Raw genomic sequence first — 17,012 nt, 5'->3', positions numbered from 1 at the left:
GAGCGGTTGTAGCATTCTGCGGTAAAATATTTTATAATATAATAGGCCGCTGTTTCAGTCAACAAAATACAGGGCTCCAGACAAAAAACAAACAAACAATTAAGGAGCCATTGGCTCCTATAGAAGGGAATAAGTTAATCGACAAATTACAATTTTTTGCCACAAAAGAATAAACAAGTGCAGTTATACGGGCGGTGTTGAATTAAATGTTTAGCTCCTTCCATTCTTTCTCATGAAGACAACAGTTTAAAAAAAATAAGGATTTTGTTATAGAATGCATATATTTAGCAAAATGCCCATTTCTATAGTCATTTTTCTAGCTGACTAAAAGGCTCATGAGCATTGAATGGCTTTTCTGATGTAAATTTGACTTTACGTAATATGCTGGTTTTAATCTGTTTTATACAAGCTCTTTCCAAGGTCAAAATGCTGATTGAGCGATCTGTCAGGCCACATTAAAGAGCGCCAACAAGTTTAAAGTCTGTTAATTGTTTACTAAAATTAACAAACAAGTTAAAAGTGACACATTAAAGGTGACAGTTAAGTACAAATCTTCCTGCGATTATGGATGGCTGCGCTACAAATAACGTGAAATTCAGGCAGTAACAGAAAACAGCAAAGATTAAAAAATATTGAGTATAAGAATCCATATCAGTATCAAATAAAAACGAGAATTGTTACTGATTAGTTTGCGTTGACACAGCTGACATGTTTATCTGTTGTGGTTAACCACGTTGTGTGCACGAAATAGACACTTGCTGTCATGGGTCTGTCACTTTAGTCTAGTTTGCTCTTGGGTTTGTGACAGAGACTTGACGCTGCTATATTGTCATGTTTTGTGTGAACTCATGGCTTGTCATGTGTTTCTTTGTGCCATGTGTTCTCATGTCTATTGTCCTGACCCCTCCCCTCTTGTTACCTGATAATTGGTTGATTTGCCCCACCTGTCTTCCCTCATTTATTGCCTTGTTTGCCTCCTAGGCCCCGTCCACACGAAGCCAGAGCTTTCCCTATCCAAACCTTTTTTTTCCCCTCATTTCAAGAAATATCTGCGTACACACGAGAGCGCTGAAACTGACTCAAAACGATGTAGTATAAATGGCAGGCCAGTATGTGGCGTTATAATTCTGCCACAGAAATACACTAAAAACGGAGAAGAAGAGTTGTGGCTAGAAGGGGTATAGCAATGGTTGGAAGTGAGGCAAAATCCCACAATAAAATAACAATAAATAAAGTTGCTACTTACCTGATGTGTTTTATTAACACCACCCTAAACCTACCCTTACAATAATGCAAATACAGTAATTAAATGATGCAATATTGATGTGCGCATGCCCAGTGCCCGCAGTTGTATTCCTTTCTAGTCTTTCCCTTGTGGGATGAGGTGTGGTGACATCACCGTTTCACAAAATATACGGATTGGCTGCACACACGAAAATGCAAGGGTGTAGTTTTCAGATTTATCCACTCTTGGACCCGGTTTCAGAAAATATCGGTTTCATGCTGCCAAAACGCTGTATCGGTGTGGACGAAATGCTGATACGGCACAAAATTGTTACGGATACAGCTAAACGCGTCTCCGTCTGGACGGGGCCTTAGTCTCCTTGTGTTTGCAGTCCTGTGTTGGTTTGTTATCGTCTGTTTCCCGTCTTTGCTTCACGTTCCTGGTTCCTTGTGTGTGGTATGTTCTTGGTTTTCCCCCTCCTGGGTAGTTTTGTTTGTTTTTGTTTATATTTTTGTCATTAATAAAGCCCATATTCTCCTGCACTTGAGTCCTTGCTCCTTTCACCCAATACCCGCCATGTGACACTTGCCTCCCTGCACTTTTTTAGTACTTGAATGTTCATTCATTGACACATCTCCGTCGTTTTCTATCTCTCTCATGCTGGCACAGCCGTCAGCGTTGTTGCTCCATAGAGATGAGGGCTCTGAAAAGCATGATATTTTCAGTTTTGACATTCGTTACTGACGCGTATTTTTCCACTGTAACTATTGTCTCATTTTATTACGTCAACACAACAAAAGATGTGATGGCTACTCATCAGGGAACACGCTGGTAAAAAGACACGCAATTTTTAATCATAAAATGTAAATTTATAGGGTCGCCAGTGGCAATCTCAGCAAAAATATCACTTGCAAATGAATATGTTTGGTCGTAAATGCGGCAGTTTTAATGGCAGTCTGGAGCCCTGAAACATATGCTTTACTTTCTTTTCTCATTTATTGATTGACACATCTCATGTCCCCATGTTGATAGAAATCAGGAGTAAAGTGCAGAGGTGTTGTGTGCGCTGTGTAAACATGATGGTTATTGTAGTTCTAGACCGTAATTAAATATATTAAGTAACTCAAATATACTTTGCCCCGGTTTCACAGATAAGGTTTAAGGCCTAGTACCAGACTAAAAAACATATTTGAGCTGTTTTAATCAAAAGCAACTTGCACTGATACGACATCTTAAAATTTGTCAGTGCAATTGTTTTGTCTCAAGATGCACACCAGTAATGTTTTTTCTTTCTAAGGCAAGTTTATAAAAACTACTTAAAGGCACAATATGTACGATTTTTAGATTAAAATATTCAAAAACCACTAGAACAATGTTATATATTTTGTTGACTTGTGTTCTTAAATTATCCCAAATGTTTCCAAGAATGTTTACATCCAAAGAAATAAGCAATTTTAACCTCCCCAATTTTTGGGGATTTCTGCCTGGATTTGGCCTCCCCAAATTTAAAAGCTTCCCATACCCACATACAGTAATTTTGTCTGTATCATGTTGTATGCAATATTTATTCAAATGGATCTGATGAGGAATATTACCTTTTTTTATGTAATTTCTGCCAACCCAAATCTCTCCAATGTACAAGTCTCCCCATATCCCAGTGTCACAAAATTATTTTTCCAGTGTTTGCTGACATAAGCTGGAAACAGCCAAAACTGTCTGCAGGGTGCTAGAGCACACGGGGCCTGAGATATACACTTTCAAAAACTGGATTTTTCTGAAGAACATTGGGCTGTTTATCTGCTCAGGACAAAAAAGGAACTTAAGAACAACCATCACAAAAAACAAAACAAAACAAAACAAAAAAGTCATCCAGGATCATCCAGGTAATGACACACAGTATTAAGAAACAAGGGTTCATTTTTATAATTTCGGCTATTTTTCCTTATCTTCTGGACTTTATGGAAATATCTTTTATATAAAATATATTTTTTCAGTACTACTAAATAAAAAAATAACATGCATTTTGAATGATCCCTCTTATTTTGTTACAATTATTCATATTTTCACTGATTCAGCAAGGGGTTCACAAGTATTATGTATATTATAATAGTGTTATTTCTTTCATATTTTGGGGTTGTGTGTTGTGGAGAGGAAACTTGGTCCATCCTTTTTTCCTCTTTGATCCACCTGGAGAGGAATAGAAAGAAATAATAAACTTCGGAAGCCCTGTGGCCTTATGGTTAAAATATCTATTCTTTGTAATGTTCTAGTGAACTTGTGCAATCCGAGCGAAATCTCATGCAGGCTAGAAAGGCCAAGATCTGTGAATAGAATACCAAGACAAAAAGTGCCTTCCACTCTCCTTTTCTTCATTTTATTATGTTCACAAAGCAACAAAGGAATAGCAACAAGGTCTTGGAGGGTAATAAGGGCAGAGTAATGCGGTGTGGGCCCTTGACCCGCAAACATGCAAATATGCGAAACACATTCAAAATTCAAATGAAAAAGATTTGCTTTCTAGCAATAAAAGCCTCTTGCTTACCCGCATCTCAGCCAGATAGTGCGGTCAAGTCCGAGTGCAAGTCATACTCAGATTCGATTTTTATTTTTCATGCAGTTTTACAATTCTCTGCTGAGAAAGTGTCAAGAATATCCTTGCCTGGTTTAGCGTTGCAGTGCACCTTGGGAGTTACTGCAGGTCACTGAGACGTTAAAACAATATGGAAATGTCATATACGACAATGATCTAAACTTATGCAATCACTTTCACTTCTTATCATACTATATTCATTGTTTTTTGGACATTACCATGTTGATAACATGGTGTATAAATATGGGAAGTTTGATAACATCTATAAGAAATACTGTGGTATTATCATCTGATACCATCACTGTATCATGCCACTGCAAAATTAAAAGGTTTCATTAACTTCTCATTGAACAATTAATGCCTGTCCGTATTTTGTAAAAAATGCTGTATTGTCCAGTATAGTATCTAAATGTGAATATTACAGCATTGCAGCTGAAGATTAAAATGTCTGTGTCCATCTGAAGCTCGTTTATAGACTTTCTTCCATTATGACTGCATTAAATCTGCTGGAAGATTTCAAGGACATTGTAGAAACTACCCTTCAAAATATTAAATATGGTTGTCACAGGGAAAATATATTGCAAGCAGACTTAGAAATTGGCCCCATGTAAATTTCAACAGTCTCGGGTTGAACACTAAGAAATGGAATCTACAGGGGCTTTATACAGAAGGGCTTTATAATGTATTGAATAACAGTTTAATTTGTACAGATCTATGCATTTTCAGGCCATTTGAAATGGCAAATTTTGACAAAGAAAATGCAACTTTTCAGACAAAAACAAAACAAAAAAGACAAGTAGGTTTTTCTTGATGTTAGTTCCATGTTTTTAAAGTTTTCTGCTGTCTAAAGGTTTGATGCTTTTGAATTTAACCCTCTAGCAGTGACCTTTTTTTCTTCAATTAAATGAATGTAGCCTACTATATTTTAGTTTGATAATGTTTTTTTTATTATTTTGTATTTTTAGGGGACTTAAATTATATTGTACTAAATTATATTTATGGAATAGTTATTATCCATGTATTACTTGCTAACCACTTTTTGAGTATAGACATATGAGTACATATGATACATATGAGTATATGATTTTTTTTTCCAAACAGATTACATAAACACAGAATATTTGTTTTCGATTTGATTTACATTATTTAAAACCTGACATTTTAACGTTTCTTTAGACATACGTCTCATGTTTGTGTGATAAGTTTTCACTAAGCTACAGGTCATTTTCTGAAGACAATCAGATTAGACCTCATTTACAGAGAGGCTGCAGATCGCGCATCATGTTTGTTTGTTTTTTTTATTTTGCAAAAAAGCACAACAATTTTTTTTTATTGTGACTATACACCAAAAAATAGAAACTTAACAGATTATAACGATGTATAACACTTACCTGAATTATAGTTATTTGAGTCTCTTTGGCACTGATAAGAAAAAAAGTGAGTCGATCGTCAGTCTCGATCACAATCTCGAGTCAGTCTCAAGTTTGGGCTCTTTTTAAATACGACGCATGGCAGATTATTGCTGGAGTGAAATTTTCTTTTATGAAAAATTAACAAAAATACTATTTTAACATTTTATATGAAATAATTTTTCCAAAACATGTTATACCAACCCGATCTCACAGCAATTTGTACATATTTTACGAGGTAGCTAATTCGTATGATTTCGTACGAATGACCTAACCTCAAACCCCGCCCCTAAACCTACATCACTGCAGTACAGACAAATCGTACAAATTCATACGAGTGGTTGTACGAATTCGAACAAATTAGCCACCTCATACAAATACGTACAATCGTACGTACTATCGTGAGATAGCGTTAGTCATACTCTAAACTGAGAAAAAATCTAAATTGGGCTCCAAATTTGAGATCGATATCTCAAAAAATTAGCTTTCAGTAAGATTTTGTTTGTGCGCAGTACCAAACATTTCCAATAGATTGAATTTGTCTCCCATTCATTTCCAATGCGCTCAAACAATACAAGTGTGACTACTTTTTTCAGGACCATTTAACTTTTTCAAATCATGTCTATGTCAGAGTGTTAAACTTTCAAAAAAAGGGTTAAAGTTAACAAATGTTAGATGCTAACACTAATATTCCAACTAACATTTACGTGCAAAATGTTATCTTACATGAAAGGTTGTGGACAACTGAAACGCTAATTAAATGGAAATGATTTAATTTTCAAAAATGCATAATGAACATTATTTCATCATAATTCATGACTCGCCATTATTTAAAATAATATTGCAATGCAGACTTTCTGATTATCTGTTTGTTAAAATTACAGTTTTGTACAGCAATGTGTTTTGTGCCAAAAGATAGCAATAAAATGTGTACATTTCAAACAAAATCAAATTTGCAGCTCGTGTTGTCAAACTGATGATGTTTTCTTAATTTGCTGGTGTTTTTTCTATTTGCATATGTTTTCTTCAGTTGCAGCGTGTTGAGCTCTCTCGGACACCATAGTTTTGACTTGATGTGTGCCAAATTTGATGTTATTACCAAGGGTTTTAAGGTATGGTTGCTCGGTAATTTAGTGTTTGGAACCTTTAGAAAACTAGATTTTTCTCAAAACTGACTTTGCTGACTTTATCGACTTCGAACATCTTATCTGGTCATTTTTTGTCGGATTCAAACATTTTGAAGAATTTAAAAAAATTTGCTAATTTTGCCAGCACAGGTCACAGTGTTTATCAGCTAATTCATACAATTACATTTTCAATAAAACTTAATTCAAATTAAATGAAAACTAAATCCATGAAATTATCCCATACTGCGAACCCCTAAAAGGTTCAATACATGAATCACATGACAAAACCTTTCAAGGTTCTATATAGAACTTTTTCTCCTAAGAGAGGTATTTTTTTACAGGGACAATAGCTGATCTAACCTGCGCTGCTTTAGGACAGCCACTTTTAGAGATCGAACCTGCAACCTTTCAGTTTCTCAATTAGCCCTTCAACTAAACCACGCCACACATTTGAATATTTTAATGACTGCTGAATTTCAGTAATGGAGCGGAGTCTATAATGAGCAAGATTGAATTCGTTTGAGAGTGTGGTCATAGCCCTTGTTAAGAGCTCGTAACAGGCCTTGTGCTTTCACCGGCACATCTTTACAACATTCACGTGTTGACCATAAGGCCGTAGACTCACATTGAATACACATTGACTTCTAACTGGGTTCATTTTGCTTTGTGTGTATTAAAGCAGAGAGTCATGGCCGCTGTCTTTGAAAGTTAAATTATGGGCAGCTAGACGGGTACCATTTAAAGGAATAGTTCACCCTGAAATGAAATTAAAGCCATATTTTACTCACCCTGCTGTTGTTCCAGTGCCCTATGTCCTTCTATCTTTTTCAGACCTCGAAAGCAGAAATTTTAAAAATAGTCCTGCACGCGCTACTTCCTATAATGGCAGTGGATAGCGAACAGGCTAAAACATTACAAAAATTATAAAAAATGATCACGCAATGATACAGTGACACGTGCGCCATATATGGAAAGTGTTCAGGAGCCATACTATAAGGTTTTGCGAGAAAGAAACCGTATTTTTCAGTCAAAACACTGAGCTCGGCCTGTGACTCTGTGCGCGCTCCTGTGAGTGCGTGCGAGCCATCAGCAGCCTCACGCAATGTTGTCATGACAACCGGTACACAACATTCACTTCAGGAGGTTGTATTATTAGTATCATTGTATTTTTTCTTATCATATACCTTATAGAAAAGACGAGAGTCGCGTTTGTTTCTATTGAACCTGATTTCTCAAAATGGTGCATATGTTTGTGCGTGTGTGTGCTTTATCCTCATCACAGTAGCGTGCACAGAGTAAGGGCCAAACTCAGTATTTTGACAGAATAATACGGTTTCTTTCTCGCAAAACCTTATATTATGGCTCCTGAACACTTTCCATATATGGCGCGCATCTCACTGTATCATTGCGTGATACTTTTGTATAATTTTTTTAATGTTTTAGCCTGGTCGCTATCCACTGCGATTATAGGATGGAGCACGTGCAGGATTATTTTTTTGTATTTCTGCTTTTGAGGTCAGAGAAAGGTAGAAGGACATAGGGCATTAGGACAACAGCAGGGTGAGTAAAAGATGGCTTTATTTTCATTTCAGGGTGAACTATCCCTTTAAACTATTCACGTACACATTAAACAGATATGAATCTGGCTATTTTAAGACCCCCCCCCCCCCCCCACACACACACACACACACACACTTTACATTCACTTTGCTTCTTTAAATCTTTCTGAAAGTGTATGACTCCAATCGCGAACACTTAGATGCTTAAAGGTTTTTCATCCAATTATTCAATGAGCTTTGCGGCGTTGTGAATCAGCATCAAATCACAAGGAGTCAGCTGAATTTTCCAGTAATACAAACTCAGTCATGGGGACAATATTTATGGATTTCATCCTTTAGGACGATGCAAAGGTGTACGGCTCCAATCCTCCACTGGAGAGTTATCTGTTCTGATTGTGTGTGTGTGAATACGTGCTACGCCGCATCGGCCCTGACTAATACAAACCCATATCAGGGGACTTTTTGAAATACTCAGTTACTTTGAAATCCCCGCATTGAAATGATTTCATGCAGTGTTGGCGTAGATATGGCAATGGAGCATGAAATTGAGTCACTCAATGTTAAAAAAGAGAGAGTGAATAAGGAGAAAGCGAAGAATGAGGAGGAAAAACAACTCTCTTTTTTCAACCTCAAGATGTTGTACCGGCTTTGCTCGCCCAATGGTAAAATACACAGAGGCTCAATTTCCTCCTTGTTTTACCTTTCCATGTCTTATTTTGTCGCATGGCGTTGAACACATAGCATCAGTGCTGTCTTTTCTGCGTAGTTGCCCTCTTGTGAGTGAAGGATCATGTTGTAGTGAAGCTTAAATTGTGCCTCTCTTAGACTTTATATTACCTTCTCTAAAGTGCATACATTAATAAGAATCCCTCTGTTGTAAGTTTAGGTAGTATTTCTCACAGCAGATGGGTACTTTAATAATTAATGTAATTTTATTAATGTGGTGTTCTTGCCGTGTTACTCAAGCTGACAACAGACCTTTAAAAAGACTGAGGGACCTGCAATTTCTGTCTTTGCCTGTTTTCACTCTTTTCCCTGTCGTTTTTATTGTCTTTTTGCTGTTTTTAAATGAATGGTTCAACTGAAAAATCTGTTATAATTTGTCCAAAACCATGTCATTCCATACAACTAGTGTTGCGCTTGTGCATATTCAGTCCTGCACACTGTAAACCCTGTAAATAATTAGTAGAGCCAACTCAAATTAAACAAATTAGTTCAATCAACTTTTCTGAGTATTTAGAACTTTTTCTTTGGAGTTCACAAAACTGACATATTTTAAGTAATCTGAATTGTTTTATTGTTTTGAGTTTTATGAACTTGTTTATTTTCATTTAGACAAATTTAAATTGAACTGAAACTGGGCTGGGATTTCTATTTCCCAGCATACTTTGCCATGACACTCAAAAGGAAGAGTAAATACTAAAATTAAGTGTTATATAATGCTTTTTTTTTTTGGTGCAAGATTAATGGTGTTATTTTGTCACTTATTGAGCAGTAGGCTAGCTGGAGCCATTTACCTCCAGTCTTTGTGCTAAGCTAGGCTAGCGATGGGTGCGTCAGACAGAGTTATGGCACGCACGGAGATGAGAATGATATGTATGGACTTATCTAACTCTGGGGGATAAGGTGAATAAGCTAAAGTCCCCAAAAGTCGGCGTGTTCCTTTAAAGGCGAACACCTGCTGTGGATATTGTGCGATGTGTGAAGCTGGGATTCAGGTATGCTCACATTTGTCATGTTTAGGATTGTAGATGAATAGCAATTAGCCTTCTGGGACGGGGTCACTGGAATCAAATGAGAAGCATGAAACGCATCAAGCAAGAGAAATAGTTGTTTCTCACAGTCTACTGTACATTATATAAATTACAGACCATGAGATCGCATTTTCTGAGCTCTGCAGTATTTCACTGTATAAATCTCATTATCATATAGACCAACTTCAACACACAATGGTCACTGATCGGTCATAAATCCAAACTCTATTTGTTATTTGTTTATAGATGGAGGAAGTCCTTACCCTTATTTATTAAACATGAAATCAGTAAACTTTTTCCGCTGTCATGCACATAAATTACCCTCTCCTGAAAGTGGGGCATAGTGCAGCCAGAGATATTGTTTGGGAATAAGGTATTGAGAAGATCAGACTAAATGAGATATATTCAATCTGAGAGCAAAGCAAAACAAACAAAGTTGAACAACACGCGTACAGTCGAGCGTCTTTAAAGGCCATGGAATGCAAATGTGACAGAGGTAGACCTTGTGAAGAGCACGCATTCAAGACACTCCGTGCTTCTGTCTGCACTGTCCTGAGATGCAAACAAAGCAAATGTGTCTACCAGACATATTTAGACGAACAAAATGTCCTTTTGCCACAGTCTCCTTGTCCCAATTTTGTTCTATCCTGTTGTATAAAATGTATTTTCATCCCCCCTCCCTCTCTGTAGCTCTCTTTTTTTCCAGATAAAACTGCAGTTATTAAAATGTCTGTGTATTTGGAATAACTCTGCAGCAATGACCTTTCGCCCTATTCATTATTGGGTGTTCAACTATGAGCATAATATTTAGCCTTGCAGACTTTTTGAAAATAAACTTTTTTTATTTCCTTTTTTTTTTTTTTGCCAAAGCTAAAATTTCAGCATCATTACTCTAGTCTTTAGTGCCACATGATCCTTCAGAAATCATTCTAATATTTGCTAATATTATAATTTCACAATATTGCTCTTTTGGTAACGCTTTAGATTACATCCCAGAAAGTACTGTGTAAAATGAATTTACAGCATAACCTTCTGTAATTATAGTGTACCTATAAAGTACGTACGTGTAGGTATAAGGGAACAATATATAAAGTTTGGGGAATAAAGGGGTAACAATTTTTCACCTCTCCAAAAATTTAACAATGCGTCAATTCTACGCGGACCGCAAGCGCTGTGATTGGTCTGCCATAACCCCTCCCTCAGGTCAATAAATAAATTAAAAAATCTGCGATAGGAGTGTGTGTGTCCAGAAATGGGATGATAGTTTCATCCTTGCATCTGCTATATAACACAATATTTTGTAGTGCAGAGATTCTTTATGTTAGTGAATAAAAACATAGATCCACTGTGTATAGTTTATTTATTTTCTTATTAAAACCAAAGATGTTAATCAGTGATTGTAGGGTAAATTCAGGGTGATTTGGACACTTTTTCCAAGTCATCTCAATGGCAAAAACTGTCCAAATCACCCTGAATTCACCCTATATCAAGAACAGGGACACATCACAATGGGTGCATTTCGTTTTGTGATTTCAACGGAAAGAATAAAGTCTCCGCATCCGCAACAGCAATTGATTGAAGCGCTAGTCTGTGCACAAGCTACCGATACTGAAAACAGCGGCCACGAGCACTCTGCATGATTTCAAAAACGTATTCCAGCACCAGATCGCCTCTTATGTAACTCTACTAATCAACTAGAGATGCTTAATTTGTATTAGATACAACAACTCAAGCCGCAAGAAAAGCCGCTATCTGCCGCCATCACTGCTGCTGATACTTCGGGTGTGTCTCAATCAGCTCCCTAGTTCAGTAGTCAGGGCACTGATCAGGGAGTCAACCCATTGACTTATGTCCTGATCAGTGCCATGTAAACAAGCCGCTTCTTCTTCTGCTTTTGCCTTGACTGTGGGTTACCATCAACATGCCCGTGGACACTGCCTCCAAGTGGTCTGCATGTGTAATTGCACATTGATGCGGACAACAACGCAGAAGTATAAATGAAAACCAACTCGTAACTTGCGGCGTAGAGGATGAGCCGTAGGTGCGACGCAGAAGTATAAATCAGCCTTTACTACTGATTGGCTACACGTGTGGTTTTGGTGCTTGGTCCTATCCACTTTCAACAGCGTTTCTCAAAAATCGCTTACTGCACCTTTAAATAAATGCAACCTTGGTGAGTATAAGAGACGTCTTTCAAAAACATTAAAAAAGCTTACCAACCCCAAACTTATGAATGGTTGTGTGCATTTTTTCACATGATGAACCCTATTTTAACGATCATTTATCCAAAATGGTTGTACCTAGTCTCTTAATGAGTAACGGGTGTGTTTTGGGCATAACGTGTAACAAACCAATCAGAGTGTCATCTCCCATTCCCTTTAAAAGCCAGTTGTGCTTGGACCATGCATGGCGGATTCGCTATTTATATGGCAGAATATAGAAACCCTCAACCTGACAAGTAATTTAAATACATGTGTGTATTGCCACGATTGGTCAAATAATTAGCCAATTTAATTCGTCACTACTGCAAAGAGGTAATTCTGATACATGCAATGTCTATCCATTATGACATGTAGGCATTTTTATCTTTATGTACACAATAATAATCTTTTACATTGTAATCCTTTTATTTGTATTATTTGGCATGTTTGTGTGCTGCTGCATTTGCTATTTAAACAACGTGGCACTGGACGTCGGGCTAAAAAACACTTGCGCCGGGTGTATGATAGGGCCCTTTAATTTCAATTTTATTATTATTTTAGGATTGATTTTCATATTTCAAGATTGAAAGTCTAGGTCTGGTATAAGGGTAAAACAATAAAAGTCTATACATTACATTTTATTTTGAAAAGTAGCTAAATTAAATGATGAATAACGCACAATATATTTTCTAAGACCGTTTTAATGTGACCTTCATATAACAAATAAAAAAAGTTGAAACCTCTGGGACATAAAGTGTCTGAAGTTACACCCTATTATCCTCCGTAGCCAGTGTTATGGGTGAAGTGGAAGCTGCTGTAAAGGAGTAGAGAGGAGATAGAACATGACATATTGAGTGTGTTGAACATATTGGATCATCATGTGGTCTCTAAATACACTCTCACAGGTGCTAGTGGAGGTCAGGAGGGAATAGCTGGAGATTTACCAGCCGAGCAACATCAGAGACGGAAGGGGAAAAGGGATGTGTGTGAGGCGGGGCCAGTGCTTCAGGTTTAAACCCGCTTCTAAACCGGGCTTCCACTTTGACAATGTTTTTTTGCAGTAAATGTTATCTTAGGTTCTTTTGTACAGCAGAAAGAATGGCTCCCCTTCTTCAGACTATGTCATTTATGAAAAATTCATAAGTGAAAATGTCGAAATGTCAAATGACAATATTTGAGACCAAACATGCGATTTTATACAAAATGCACATAATGGACATATGACAATGTTCAAAGACTATTTATTTATGCTTATACTTGCATTAATCATATAAAAATGTGAGCCATAAATAAAGTGGTGTCTTGCAGCATTTATTCATTTAATCTAATGTTTTTTTTTTTTTTTTACGTTTTTATTGTTGAATCGTGTTGCTGGTTTGTTTAATTAACCTAAAATTAGTATTTTTTTAATCATGCATGTTCAGATATTTTTATTTTAAATTTAATGAAGAGAGTGTGCTTTTGTTATGTGACTTTATGGGCCCTATCTTGCACCCAGCGCAATTGACTTTGTACACCGACGCATGTGTCATTCCTATTTTGCACCCGCGCAAAGCACGCTTTTCCCTCCACCTGGGCGGTTCAGCGCAAAAAAGGAGGCGTGTTCCGGCGCAAACAATCCCTGGTGCTATTTTGCTGTTCCATTAAACAATTGCGCCACTGACCAGAAAAAACCTAGTCTAAAGTCATCGGCGCGTTGCGCGTTGTTCATTATGCTATTTTAAGGGCGCATGCTTGACCATAATGTATAGCGTGCACAACGCGCATACACTTTGCTCATGTAATCTACACAGATGCAACAGTTATTTTTGCAAATCATAAATTGTTACACTAAAAAATATTAACACATGAGATGACGGAAATCATTGTGGTGTGCCACGAAGATGTGAAAAAATAGGCATAAATCTAGCTTACAAATTATTCAGGCTAATTGTAGTCTAATAATTAAGGAGACCTGTTTGCCCAATAGTGGCAACTTCTGGCAAGACATATATGTATATAAGGACATCTAACAAATTGGTTTGTCCGTCAAGAACCAGGAAAAAAAATCGGTGAGGGTGGACGCAGCGATGTCCTCTGCTGGCGTCAGGTCCTGAGTAGAGGCAGATCCACCTCCCGTTACACGGCATGCCCGATTGATGCTGGCAAGCTTGGACTTTCCCCGTCTTCTGATGTCATTGTAGCGCTTGCGGCACTGGTGCGACGTCCTGGGGATGCCAGCTGATGAAACAATTGTGGCTATTTTCTCCCACGCCTGTTTAACCGACGCTATTTTGGGTGGGTTTCTCCCATCCCCATACAACACAACTTCTCTGTCTTTCACTGCTCTTACAAGAACATCAGTCTCCTCGGCTGTGAACCGCTCCTGGTGTGCGCCTGGTAAATACGCCATAATAATAGCAATCCATAATGGAACTTGCGCACCTGCTTTTACAGGGAATGTTGGATGACGCTCTGATTGGTTTATTCACGTTACGCCCAAACCACACCTATGAATAATGAAGCTACTTCAGACCAACCCATTTTAGATTTGCGCCGGGCGCAAGAGCCATTTATCCCGCCGGGAAAATAGCAACAGCGCCGAGACCCGCCCACAAAGTTACTTGCGCTTCGCGCTTTGACACTTGCGTTTCAGATCGTTAAAATAGGGCCCTTAGTGTCAAAATCTAAACTAAAACTATAAACACTAAAACTAAACTAAATATATATTATAACTAATATAATTTGTGTTCATTATGCTGAAGATTAAAACATTCTGATATCGTATGAGAATTTCCATTCAGGAAAAAAAACTAAAAACTAAAGAAAGCAAACCAAATGTTTCTTAATGTCAGACATAATAAAGGAACAAAAGGTTAATGTATATTTAAATAATTAAATATCTGAAATATCTGTTTAAAGAAATATCTAAGGAGTAACAACATATGAGTAGTTTAGTTATCTGGGTCTTTTTTTAATCTGCAATGGCATGTCTTCATGTCTCTGGTTTAAAGGGCTCCCGTGGTGTGTTTTGATAGACTCTGTCAAAGCCTGCAGTTCGAGATTCCTGGAGGAGCAAAATTGCAGAAGAGGGGGGGGGGTGGTGGTGTAGGAAGAATAAAGGAAATGCCCGAATCCATACCATTTTCCACAACCGCTAAAGCAAATTAAACCTCTTCCCCTGTAACGCTGCTTTGGGTCAGGCATTGAGTGGGATGACAAATTACCTCTGAATACACAGATTAAATATTTATTCGCAAAGTCGTAATTGGTTTTGTGCAGAAGTGTCTCCAAAAACAGATTTTTAATTTATCGTTTAAGATGGCATACGAGATGTGCCTAGGCCGCAGTGGACTAGGGCGAATGGCTGCACAGGGACATATACTGTTTTAGATCATTGTAATTTCAAATGGCCGTCGCATTTTTATTTATTTATTTATTTTTCCCAGCATGTCTCTGCAACGCTCCAGTTGCATTATTCATGGAACGGGAAGGGGTTGTGAGAAATGTGGTCACACGGCAGATAGACGGTCCTGATCGGGAGATTAACCAGACGCAATCACGAGCGTGTCACGCCGGAGCGCACTGCTCATTTTAAAGACATCATATGAAAGGATAACGACAGGGCGCATATACCGTTCAGGGAGAAACGGCTGCCACAACACGATTTTACCTAAATGGATAGTTTACAATGAAAGGTGAAGGACCGATGTTTAAGATGTATTGCACACACTTGAAAGACTCCCAGAGTCACACTGTCTCAAGTGAGGGCGTTATGGCTCCTGTGTTTTTAAGATATCAAGGTTTTAGCACATCTGGTGGTGTGGCATCATTCAGGTTTCAGTTTATGATCTAAACACTATATATACACTCACCGGCCACTAGGTACACCTTGCTAGTACCTGGTTATACCCCCTTTTGCCTTCAGAACTGCCTTGATTCTTCGTGGCATTTATCAATAAGGTGCTGGAAACATTCCTCCGAGATTTTGGTCCATACTGACACGATGATATCACACAGTTTTTGTCGGCAGCACATCCATGATGTGAATCTCCCATTCCACCACATCCCAAAGATGCTCTGTTTGATTTAGATGAACTCATTGTCATGTTCAAGAAACCAATTTGACATGATTTGAGCTTTGTGACATGGTGTGTTATCCTGCTGGAAATAGCCATTAGAAAATGGGGACACTGCGGTCATTAAGGGATGGACATGGTTAGGGACAATACTCAGGTACTAAGGGGCCCAAAGTGTGCCAAGAAAATACCATTACACTACCAGCAGCATGAACAATTGATACAAGGCAGGAAAGATCTATGCTTTCATGTTGTTTACGCCAAATTCTGACCCTACCATCTGACCCAATGTTGCAGCAGAAATCGAGACTCATTAAACCAGTCAATGTTTTTCCAATCTTCTATTGTCCAATTTTGGTGAGCCGGTAAGAATTGTAGCCCTAGTTTATTGTTCTTAGTGTCACCTGGTGTGTTCTTCTGCTGCTGTAGTCCATTTGCTTCAAGATTGGACGTGTTGTGCGTTCAGAGATGCTCTTCTGCAGACCTCGGTTGTGGTTATTTGAGTTAATGTTGCCTTTCTATCTGTGTGAACCAGTCTGGCCATTTTCCTCTGACATCAACAAGCCATTTTCACCCTCAGAACTGCTGCTCACTGGACATTTTCTCTTTTTATGACCATTTTCTTTAACGGAGAGTCTATTCACACCAAGTGCCAATAGCGTGCCTTGTTGGCAAGTGCTATTTGCTCTAGCTCCGCCTAATAATGCCTGGTTGGGCCAAACAAGATTTAAGAAAAACAGTTGTGTTTTTAACTTATTCAGTAGTGCAATCAGTATGGCTTAAGGATATTGGTTTTAATGCAGTCGACCTGGGTTCGAATCCACTTTTTCCAGAGCTTGCTCTTATCTCTTTTCTCATCACAAATCACGTCGGAAAGGCATTTACTTTCAATAAAAATTAAGAAAAATTTCTAAATGTGGAAATAAAGTGCCTAACGAAATGTTGAATAATAATAAAAGCATTTATTTGGTAGGATTAGGTGTAGGGAGGGCTTTTATTGTCGCATTAAGGCGGCATCTATTAAATAATTTTAATAAATATAGTCATTTACACTCTGTTATTATTGCATACCGTTAATGTACAACAATA

This window comes from Gobio gobio (assembly GCF_949357685.1).
Source record: "Gobio gobio genome assembly, chromosome: 19".
NCBI classification, from domain to species: domain Eukaryota; kingdom Metazoa; phylum Chordata; class Actinopteri; order Cypriniformes; family Gobionidae; genus Gobio; species Gobio gobio.
This window is presented reverse-complemented; position numbering follows the sequence as displayed.